Here is a 12,329-nt window from a genome sequence, read left to right as displayed (position 1 = left end):
TGCATTTCCTAAAAATTCTAAGCTGAACCCAGAGGATGGATTAGACTCAGGTTTGATCCCCTTGGCAAGAGTATAGGTGGTATTGCATTATTTTATCAGAGAACAGAGAATGCAGAGCATTTAATCTTTTTGATATTAGCATCCCCTGACGCTCAACGCCTCCAGTCTTTTTGTCAGTCCTTTTGATTGTGTGAAACTCATTCTTTAATATATTCTTCAGAACATATAGATGTGGATTTTATACCTTTTATAAGAATCAGAAGTCAGCTCTGCTCCCTTCTCTTTCCCTTTACCCTCTTCTCCTGTAATACCAAGGAGATGGCTTTAACAAACTTGATGGCAGGGAGTGAACACTACCTATAACACCTCTTAGCAGAGGAAAGAGTTCCATAGCCAATGTCCCCAGAGAGCAGGTATCCTCACTTAATGAGTTTTAGATATAAAGGAAGCCTAGGGACTTGGAGCAGGTAAATAGTTCTGTTTGCTTATTTGTTTTAATTTATTAACATTTATTGAAATACAGAAGAATGCTTGACTCTGAGCAGAGAATCAGCCCTAGGTTTATTGCTCCAAAGTGTATTACAGAGCTGAAAGTTTCCCCAGGTGCTCCAAAGGAGGTGCTCCATACACCTCCTTGACCCAGAAAAGATCTTATCTAATGGTGACTTCTCTAAGGTCATAGTCAGAACTAGAACCCAGTCCCCTATTGCCTAGCTCATCCTAATGTATAAGACTTCTATCTTTGTTGTCATATCTTCCTCGCTTCCCTCCTTCCTCACCAAGCGTATAAAACTAGACTACACAAGGTCTTGTGGGAAGTGGTATCAGGGCAGCCTTTTATTTTATTTAATTTTTTATTTTTTTAAATCTTTTATTTATTTTTGACAGAGAGACAGAGACAGAGACAGAGCATGAGCAGGGGAGGGGCAGAGAGAGGGAGACACAGAATCCGAAGCAGGCTCCAGGCTCTGAGCTGTTAGCACAGAGCCCGACGCGGGGCTCCAACTCACGAACTGTGAGATCATGACCTGAGCCGAAGTCAGACATTTATCCAACCGACCCACCCAGGCGCCCCAAAGGGCAGCCTTTTAAATAGGAGTTTTCGTTACTCATTAATTTTTTTTTAATTAGACACCTACTATGTACAAGGCACCTTGCCTAGCTATGGTTATAGAGTAATAAACACACAGAGTCCAGCCTTCATGGGGTTTACTATAACCCACCGAGGGAGAAGAACAATATGTAAGTGGTTACCTAAATAAACATGGACAGTGAAATAAAGTTTCTCTGATGGGTGGGTCATTTATACTCTTCATGGAAGATGCAATGGCTCATGGGAAAAAGCAGGCACCTTCTTCCTCTACCTGAATGTCATTCCTTGATTTCTTTAACGAACTCTTATTAAGCATGTTCTTATGCACAAATCATACTGTGCTAGGTTCTAAGGATATACGAAGTTGAAATGGTATGGTCCTTGTCCTAATAAGACTTGCAGACTGGTAGAAGAAATACATAAATATAGAGATAACGAGATAGAGTAACTACAAAGCAAAGAAGAAGGACTGAAGCCTGGCTGAGGTTGGGAATGACCAGCTTCAGGATTCCAGATTAATGCTGCAGAGACAAGGAGATCTTTTAAATTCAATTCCAGTAGCATCATTGGTAAACAATTAATAAAACAAAACAAAAAACCATTAAGCTGTAGGGGCAACAAATGGTCCAGTGGGAAATCTCATCTCAGCAGATGATAACAGAGAATTCAGGTACTACATGTTAGTTCAGTTTTGTTAGATAGAATAAGGATCTTTTACCCCATCGTCCAAGAAAAAGCTGACTGAATAGAGATGAGGCAAAGCACTATGTTCTGATCCAACAAGCCGTTTCTCATACAGGGATGGATACAAACTGGCCGGTGCTAGTCTACAAGCTCTCTTTCCTTCTCCATCTTTGGGTTCAGACTGGTATTTGAAAAATATCGTACTGAATATTGAAAAGGACTGCAGTTACCTAAAAACAGCAAGAATGGATGCAGATAACTTGAGAGACAAAGTTTCCACCTCCACAAGCTTGCCTTTCCCCAAGTCGTTCATCTTTCCAACACTACCAGAAATCCCTTTGCCCCCCTCCCTGTTCTTCCTGGAGGGCCTCCCCAACGAGGTCTGCTCCTGGGTCATGGTGAGTATGAGCCCTCTCTTTCCTTCCACCACATGGGTCGCTGAACCAACACCTCCAGGAAGTATTAGACTGAACTTGCCAGCACCAACACACCAGCCATCGCAACAGCAATCAGAGTCTCTATGAGCCCCACTGACCAGGGTGTTGGTGGTAGAACTGAGGAAACACAATGAATTAAAAGGAAGCTGTTCTCCTTTCATCCTTCCCCACCTACATCTACCACCCCGGCACCCCCTATCCTTACTTGGAAGGCATAGTAGCTAAGGAAGAATAAAAAAGTGAAATTACCAACTTAAAGAGGAAGTTCTATTCACTAAGTGGTGTGTTAGATGTTTCCTATGTGTAGTTTCATGTAATTTTCAAATAAATAAGGTCAACCTTTTACTTCTATTTTATAGATGAAGGAATGGAGGCTTGAAGAGTTCAAGTGAGGGTCTGATTTGGATGAGTACAAATCTGGCAATTAGGCAGTACGTGCTCTTTCAATGGCTTTGGGCTGCCCATAGAAAACATACTCGGGGTTGTTTTCTATGGTCATTATTCTTTTGAAAACCTAACACAAACCAGCAGGGCTCACTGAAAACTCATTGTCTAGCCCGGGTACCATTAGATCCAGGTGAAGTTTCCTGAAGCTTGAAAGCCAGAACTCCTCTTCACTGCCAAAAGATGTATCTGAGAACGACAGAGAAATCAGCTTTGGCTGAGCCCAGCCCAGGCTCCCAGGGCTCCCTGCCTGCATGTCCGAGTGTGAGTGAGCGCCTAGGCGGAGCATATGACTAATGTAAGCCAGAATAGCATAAAGAGCAGCCCCATCTCTGCTTGTGTGCAAATCAGAAATGCCAGAGAATTTTTCCATAGTCTTCTATAATGTTCATTACAAAAGAGTCCCCAGATGGCAGATGGCTATTAGCTCACCGTGACCTATATAAATGTCAAACATAAAACTATTGCCCCAGCAAAAATCTCAAAATAAATAACAACAGGAGGGATGAGATTCTGTTGTCATCAGTATTTACAGTTTTGTGCATTTGGGCTCTTCTGTTCTCAAGCCAGCACAAAAATGCTTTCATCCCGCTGGGGAATTCAATTAGCCAGAGCAATATAGGGAGTAGAGTCCCGCAAGAATAACACATGAGGAATGGGCTACCCTAAAAAGGCAAGCCAGTGGCTGGGAAGAGTGCAATGGCTTTGGGGCATTGCTTAGCACACACTTTAAAGGCTTGGTCTCTGGATCTTTATCTTCAGGACCAGGCTTACAAAGACAAAAGGAAGGTTGTCTTCCCCAGCTTCACACTAGGATAGCCCAGAGAAGGGACATGCTTTACCATCAAAGAGAAGATTCCAGATCTTCAGAAATATAGAATAAGTTATTTTTATATGGGACTTACAGGATCAACTTCTTCCTTATTTGAAATTCACAGGTTCTCTGCCTGCCAACTGCCAAACCTACAGAGAACTGCTCTCCACCACTATGTGTGGATGTGTGTGTGTGTGTGTGTGTATACACACAACTTATATATATATATATATATATATGTATATATCTTTATATATATGTGTGTGTATATATATATATATATTCATTTTTTTACATATCAGTGTTTCTAACACAACACAATTTAAATCTGGTTCTCCAGATGAACAACTGGAAAAATTCTCAGTCAATCTGTTCAGTGAACTAAAATCAGCCTGCATTGCCTTGTTGGCTTCGTGGTATAACGATTATGTTTGGATTTTTTTCCTCCTGCATTTCTGATGATCTAGATGGTTCTAGAAGCTAAGCAGTTAATCTGAAAAACAAAAGCAAGCCAACAAACAAACAAACAAAGTAATCCTTTGTGCTTGGGCAAAGGATTCACCAAGAAGAGACTGGATAAGCAGTGTGATCTACCAGTTCAAAGAGAGGGTGACCATATAATTTACTTTCCAGACTGAAACAATTCTGAGAGTGAAAGGCAGTGTTATTAATAATTTTACCAAGGCAATAGCCATAAAGCAGGGGTGTTCAGGGCAAACCAAGACGTAAGGTCACCTTATTCCAAGATGATTTATAAACACCACAAAAAAAGCTTATTTAAACAGTGCGTGTATCTGCAGAATAAAAAGTGTTCATTATAGGAAATAACCAAGACAAAAAGGCAGCAGTGTGTAATAGAAAGAACTTTGTAATTTGACAGCACTTTGTTTTAGAACTGGCTTTTTTTTTTCTTAACTAGCTATGTGACCTTAAGCCGCTAATTTCTCATTTGGAAAGTGAGAATAAAATACCTTGAAAAGCTGTTGTCAGAATTAAACGAGATAAAAAATGTGAAGCGTCTGGATAGAAATAGCGCATAATAATTTTTATTCCTCATTCTTAGGAACATGCAGATCCTGCTTCAAATCTGTTTCATCCCATTATTCCTTGGTTTTAAATCAGCAACTATTAAAAATGCACTTGAAAACTCATGTCCAGCAAAGCTTGTTCTAACAATTGACAGCTGGCAGGTTGCAGCCTGGCTACACATATATTTCTGTGAGTCCTATTGTGAAATAGAAATCTTTGATCCAAATACCTTTGTTTTTACTTTTAAAAACATGTGTGATTATACAAAGAACACCCCAAGCCTTGGTGTCAAGCCAAGGGTTAGACTGGAAGGAGAGATCTCCATTCCTAAAGAAACCTCCCTCTTGGGGAGCCTGGGTGGCTCAGTCGGTTGTGCATCCAACTTCGGCTCACGTCATGATCTCATGGTTCGTGGGTTTGAGCCCCCTGTTGGGCTCTGTGCTGACAGCTCAGAGCCTGGAGCCTGCCTCAGATTCTGTCTCCCTCTCTCTCTCTGTCCCTCTCCCGCTCACACTCTGTCTCTCTCTCCCAAAAATAAATAAACATTAAAAAAAATTAACGAAACCTCCCTCCCAGTTCAGGGAAAATTATCCAGTGTGCAGATTATGACCCATGAATGTCATGATTCAGCTCTTAACATGGGATAATTTCTGGCAGCCTGGGACTGAGCAGTATCCCACATACATATTGTATATGAAGTAGAAAGTATGTTTTTATAGCAAAAAGTCAATTTATATTAGTTTATTTAAGTTCAAAAGAACTCCACAAATGGCCAACGAATCTTAAACAGTGAATGGCCCATCTTCCATGTCAACACAGTGCCTCCTACTAGCTCCCATTTTCCCAGCTCAAAGAACTTGCTGATGGAACATTTATGTGCAAACCTCTCATAAAAGCAAACCTTGCAGTTGATCCATGGGGGTCATATTCCATACTCGCCCTAGGTGGAACATCTAGGGGAAATTTTGGCCCTGAGCATTTTGTTGCTCAAGTTAGGCTCACACTCTGAACACTACTCACATTCTGAAGTGAGTTGTGAAGTTAAAACTCACTTATTTATTATTCAGTAAGTGCTTATAAAACACTTGTTGCATGCCAGCATCAAAGTAGGTCCTGAGGAGACCAGATAAAACCGGCTCAGTCTAGACATTCAAGTTGCTTAACAACTTAGGGGACAAAGCAACAATCGATTGCAATGCATCAAGCAGTCGCTTTGATGGGGTTATGAACAAACTAAACTTAAGCATAGAAGAAGAAGCATCCAAATAGACCAAGGAAATATTTCAAAGGAAGAGTTTGAAAAGACCTAGGGACCAAGGAAATGTTTCAAAGGAAGAGTTTGAAATCCCAACACTTGAGCTGGGATTTAAAGGTTGACTTTGCAAAGGTCTACAAAGAGTAAAGAAAGATCTAGAAAGAGGAAACAGCTCATGCAAAGGCTCCAGCCTAGAGAGAAGGTGGTGGGCCCTGGGCACAGCAGGCATCACCACAGCTCGTGCAGCATGGCGCATTTCACAACAAGGCTGGGCATGCGGTGGGGACCTGGTCAGGAGGAACTCTCTAGGCTTTGCAGAGGCATGTACGAGTTTATCTTCCAGACCCCCAGTTTTTAAATAGTGTTCTGGATCTGCACTGCATAACACAGTCTGTAGTAGAGAACTTGTCTTATATCTAACCATGTCTCCCCCTTCTTCTCCTAGTTAAGCCACCACCATCCCTCACCTGATGTTTGGGAATACCTTTCTCTATGATCTTTCCGATTCTGCCTTGACCTCCCCAGAGCCTACCATCAATATAACTGTTTGACTTTCAAAACCTAAATTGCATTATGTGGATCTTCTGCTGAAAATTCTCAGGAGGCTCCCCACGTCACTCAGAGGACAGGTTGATCCAACTCAACAGGTATGGCCTACCACATCTGATGTGACCTCGCCTGCTACCCACTATACCTCTCTGATCTCATGCCTAACCCCGTCCCCTCACCCACTCATCTGCAGCCACACTGGTCTTGGGGGCTCTGGACTTTAGCACCCCATTTCCCAGGCATGGAGGGCTTTTTACTAACACATTCAGGACCCTCTGTGTCACCTCCTTCAGATCTCTGACCAAATATCAAGCTATTAGAGAAGCCATCCTTGGCTACCCTGTTCGATGAGACAAACTGACATCCACTTCAGCTTTTCCTAATCTGTTACCATGCGTAAGTTTTCCTATTACCCTCTGACATATCACATACATGTTTTTTCATTTGTTTCTCGCCTATCTCCTCATTTGCTACCATAGCTAGAATGTGAGCCGGGGACTTAGGTTTCCCTTTGCTCACTGGTTTATGCCCAGTGCCTGGAAGGGAGCTGACACATAGTTAGCACTCAGTAAATAAGCACTGACCAATCAGGGAACAAAGCCCATTAAGGGAAGAAGGAGAAGGTCAAACATAAACGTTAGTGCTTTCTCTTGCTTTTACCAGTCATACTTTCTAGGGCTTAGCATTAGTTTTAAATGCATATAGGACGCCTCTGCTTAAAAAACATTTTAAGGTGGGGCACTTGGGAGTCTCAGGAGGTTGAACATCTGACGTTGGCCCAGGTCATGATCTCGCAGTTTGTGAGTTCGAGCCCAGCGTTGGGCTCTGTGCTGATGGCTCGGAGCCTGGAGTCTGCTTCGAATTCTGTGTCTCCCTGTCTCTCTGCTCCTCCCCTGTCCTCTCTCTCTCTCTCAAAATAAACATTAATTTTTTTTTAATTTAAGGAAACCCCTGTGACAGCCCTGATGCATTCAGTGTGGTCTGATCAGTCTTGATGTTGAAAATATCACAATGTGCAGATTCGATGGAGGTCCTCTAGCTCAGCGGTAGGAGGGGCTGAGAGAAGCAGTGAGGAGAAGGGAAGGGACATGACAGGGAGAGATTTGGGAGGAAGGACCCTGGGGCTTAGATGTGAGCAGGTAAAGGGAGGGCTCTAAGAACTCCCAGTTACTGCTCCAACAGTCATATGAAAGGTGACAGCAACAAAAGCGACAGGGTGAGGAGGGTAGATGGGGACAGCCTGGAGCGTGTTCAGGGTGAAGGCTCCAGAGGACATCTGGGGGACAATGAGCATCTAGATACTTGGACATAGATTCTAATGCTCAAGAAGCCATCTACATTTAGGATGTCGATGAAAGCATAACCTTGAGCAGAGCTACTCAAGGAAAGTGTGTATTTAGAGGCGAGAACAAAAGACATGAGTAGACACAGGAATCCCAGCCAGCATGGAACCAGAGCCTGGCAGACCTCAGGGGTTTTTTAAGTTTATTTCTTATTTTGAGAGAGAGAGAGAGAGAGAGAATGCAAGTGGGGAAGGGTCAGATAGAGAGGGAGAGAGAGAGAAACCCGAGCAGACAGTGCACTGTCAATGCGGAGCCCAATGTGGGGCTCAAACTCATGAATCCTGAAATCATGACCTGAGCTGAAGTCACAGGTTTAGCCAGCTGAGCCACCCAGGCACCTCAGACCTCAATTTTTGTCCTGACTCTGCAATTCAGGGACTGTGCCACTTTATCCAACTTACAAAACCATTCACAGTCCCTCTTTCTGCTCTGCTCAACAGTGCTGATAATAATAATAATACCTACCTCATAGAGCAGCTGTGAAATTTCAACGGGAGACAAGGTGCGATGCGTAGAACATAGGGAGCATTTAATAGACACTGCTACAAATATTATTATCTGTTATAATTATATCAGATAAAGTGAAGTCAAAGAGGTCGATACTTAATAGGAAGAACACACTTCCTATTGTTTGAAGTGTTTGTTTGAAGAACAAACTTCAGGAAGAAAGGAGTTTCAGGAAAGGAGTGACGGAGGGGTCAACAGCGTGAAATACGACTGACAAAACAAGCAAAATGTTCAGTAATGCTCACCAGTTTGGGCAACTGAGATTTTCGGTGGCTCCATCCAAAGCAGTACGTAGGGAGAGGTGAGCATCAAAGCCAGAAGGGTTGAGTGGAACAAGGACAGAGGATGAAAGACAGCGAAAATAAACCTGGTTTTAAATTGGGTTTCCACCTCTCTGTAGCTGTGCAATCTTGGAGAAGTTACTTAACCTCCCTGTGCCTCATGCCCTTACCTATAAAGTGAAGAATCAGGCGCTTTTGACACTCTGGCCAATGATAGGTGAGTAAACTGAGTGTTCCCTCTCTTCCGTTGTCTCTTCTCTCTTCCCAGATAGTAACAACGCACATAGGACCAGACATTGTGTTCGCTGCTGCCTCACACGCTTCAGCACAGAGATGCATCCGTTGTGTAAAAGGCAGGTGCACTTGAAGGGAACGTCAAGTAACTTAATTGTGATTGGCATGTGATATCCAGGTAATTACGGAAATCATCATATCCCATCAATGTTCTACTTTTCCCTGTCCTTAGAGCAGCGTTCCTCACCCAACAACTGCTCTGGCTGTGACCACATGTAATCGTGCAGGGACTGGATAATGCCACTCATCAGTGGGGCTACCTGTGGGCTCACAGCCTTTACTGAAATTTAACTCCTGTTGACTTCAAAGGACCCTGTTACAAGTTTGGCCATAAACCGCTGGGTTGCCCTAATGAGGAAGTATTTACAAGGTTTCTGGGTCCTGCTATTAAATGACCAGTCTGCTGGTTTTCTTGCTTAAATGACCTCATTTTCTTAGAGCCACAAAAAGGCTCAGCGGCTGCCTTTTCCTTCTTCAGTATCCTGCTCCAGGGAACTGAAAGCAGGAGAGCACGAGGCTGTATTTCCACAACTCCAGAACAGAATCTCAGAGTATTCGTCTCCTCCCCAGCCTCCTTTTGGAGACGCGGAATCTCCTTGTTCTTCTGGTCAGGACAGAGTTAACGTGGCCCCGAAGAGACAGAATCGAGGCTTTCCCCTCTCGTTATTCTGGCGTGCCTACTCTTTGCTTGGATGTCTATTTGCGCGCTCATAAATTCTGAACTCAGGAGGACAAGCCCAGCCAAAGTCTACATGTGCCGGATACCGTAATGTAAACTGCATATGTTGCGAGAGGCTGTTAAATGGAACCAGCGAATGAAAACATGGCCAGTTCGATGTTTGGGCCCCTGGATTTCCTCTCCTCTGTAAACCAGGGCCTCACCCCTCAATTCTAACTTTCTGACATGCCCATAAATAAAAGGACTTTGGGCTACCAATGAGATGCCCAGACACAGCCTCAATCCCAGAGTTAAAGCTCAGTGCTGCTCAAGAGCACAAATGGCCAAGCCTGCAGCCCCTCTCCACCCGGTCCGTGAGCAGACGGTCCACACCACAAACAGCACTGCAAAAATGGCTGTAGTTCTGGGCTTCGCACAGCCCTCCCCACCGCCTTCTCTCCTCCAGCTCTGCCCTCATTCGAATGGGAAAGTGGTCCAGCCGATGGGTAGACTGGTTCAGCACACGTGAATCCAATCCACGGGATCAGCATAATAACAATTTGAGCCCCCGTTCAGCTAGAGAAATTCAACTAAGTCGCTCCAGTCCTCCTGTCTCGCACCTGCCTGGGGTTGTGGGCAAATTGGAGGCTGGTAAGCCATGCCAATGCATCCGGGCAGACTTGTGGACTTTGATGTCCTCTGAGCGTCCACTGAAGTGTGAATCTCCCCTTCCTGGTCCTCGGCTACCGGTCTACGCAAGGTGATACATCTCTATCTCCATATGGCCCCTTCTGTTTCCGCCCCATTCTCTTAGCTGCATTTCTGCTATGATATCTGTGATCTCTTCTGCTATTTCCAGGCCCCGCTGGGTTCTCAGACTTTCTGTAGAAATTACCTTTATAGACCTGTGCTGCCTCTTCATACCTCCGTCCAGGAAGCAGGGTTCAGGTGCTCTGTGACCCGCTTGTTTCTATACTCTCGTTCCTTCCCCTTGGAGCCCAGTGTTCAGTTCTGCTGTTACTGCAAAACGCTACTCTATAGATCAGTACAAGTTTTGCTTAAGACGGAAGGAAAAATCACACTCCTGGATGCCAAATGTAGATGTCTCTTAGAGCAGGTAGTCTGTGTCTGTGGCACGCTATCCCAGGAACCATCATTTCTTGTGGCATGCTCTCTTTTGCAACACAGAGTCTGAAACTGACTCTGCTTTATGTACCTGAGGCAGAGAAGACTGAGATCTGCCTCATGCTCTGAGCGCTGGGTTTTCTATGGTTAGTTTTCACTGTTTAGGGACAGGCAAACTTGAAAGGTTGCATTCGCTGGGCATGCCACAAAATACAAAAAAGAAACAAAGAGAAATATAATGATAATGATAATTTTAAATACTTTATTCAATATGCATATAGATCTTAACTTATTAATATTTTGTTAGAGAAATGAGTCGCTGCAGGTCAGACAGCCAGTGCACGTGAACGTATACACAAAGAGAAGAGAATAGGAACAAATCTGGGTTCAGAATGCTGGTGGTCCATTAGGACGAATTCTAGAATCATGTTCCACAGCACTAGGAAGCCAGCATGGTTCCTCCAGGGCTTCACGAAGCACAGCTCCAGAGAGGCAGTATCTGCCACGAACCCGAAGTCCAAACACAGGTGATACCTGGCTGTCCCATGATCAATTTAGCATAAAAAACTAAGTCACTCTCTGTTCTCTCCTCTATGAAGACTGCCTAACTCAGCTCATCCCTAAATGTTAAGTAATTCAGTGATCAGGACCTCGGTATAATGGGAATCGTAGCATTAAAAGAAAGTACAACTAGTTCCTTGCAAAAAGATATGGGAAAATGTTTCAATACGAAAAGGAAAATAAAAATCACTCAACCTCAGGGATATCCACTCCTAATGTTACGGGGTGTGCACTTCCAATTTCATGTGGGGATATATGTATTTATTGGTTTCCAGGTGTATTTAACAAGACTGGAACCATATGGTTTGGTTCCCTGCTTCGCATGCTAGCGTGCTGCATAGTCTTCAATAAATGATTTTTCATGTATGCTCAGCATACCGCACCTTTATTAAAAAAAATTCCAAACATTCAGGTTGCTTACACTGTTTAACTCTTATAAACTGTACTATAATAACATTATGATAATCACCTTTGTGCACAGCTTTCGTTATCTCCATTTGAAAAATATCAAAAAGTGGAAAAGCTTGAACGCTCTTAAGTAGCTCGGTGTATATTGCCCAACTGGGCCTCTAAAACAACATACCAATATTCTATCATCCAGCCCTTTTACAAACACTGGTTTTGTGATCTTTCACCCCTACATAAATGAACATAACGCATAACAGTTTTAAAATTATTTGATTACTAGTTAGATGTAGTAGGCTGTGTGATGAGCCCCCAATATACCAGGCTTTACATGCCCCCAGGGGGGGCATGTAAACGTACCTTATTTGGAAGATGGATCATCACAGGTGGGACTTAAGAAGAGGATCTTGAGATGGAGAAAGTATACTGGGTTATTGCGTGGCCCTTAAGTGCCATCACAAGCGTTCTTGTAAAAGAGGGAGAGGAAGTTCAGACACACGGAAGAGGGGCATTGTGACCACAGAACCAGACCCTTTAGTGATGCAACCCCACACTGAAACTGCTGGCAGCCTTAGAAGCTGGAAGAAGGAGGGAATGGGCTGTCCCCTAGAGCCTCCAGAGGGAGCGCAGCCTTGATGTTGGCCCAATGAAACCAATTTCAACTCTCTAGACTCTAAAACTGTGAGAAATAATTTTTTGTTGTTTGAAGCAATCAAGTGTGTGGTGATTTGTTACAACACCTACAGCAAACAAATATACCAGGTTCTTACTATCATCCATATTTATTGACCACTGTATTTCCTCCCGTATTGCAAATGCCTATATATTGTTTCTTGCCCATTTTCTACGA

The 12,329-nt window shown here is 43.5% G+C and overlaps 1 long non-coding RNA gene across 1 annotated transcript; it reads right to left on the bottom strand.

The window, feature by feature from the left end:
- Positions 1–2,760: 2,760 nt before the first annotated feature.
- LOC122237629 lies at positions 2,761–11,965 on the bottom strand. The gene is made up of 4 exons (XR_006216213.1): positions 11,840–11,965; positions 10,284–10,707; positions 8,607–8,798; positions 2,761–2,847 (listed from the first exon to the last, which is right to left on the bottom strand). It is a non-coding gene; the product is annotated as an uncharacterized LOC122237629 (long non-coding RNA).
- Between the last annotated feature and the right edge of the window lie 364 nt (positions 11,966–12,329).

Source organism: Panthera tigris, chromosome B1 (genome assembly GCF_018350195.1).
Source record: "Panthera tigris isolate Pti1 chromosome B1, P.tigris_Pti1_mat1.1, whole genome shotgun sequence".
In the NCBI taxonomy this organism is placed as follows: Eukaryota; Metazoa; Chordata; class Mammalia; order Carnivora; family Felidae; genus Panthera; species Panthera tigris.
Note: the sequence above shows the minus strand (reverse complement) of the source record. Positions and strands in the feature narration are given on the sequence as shown.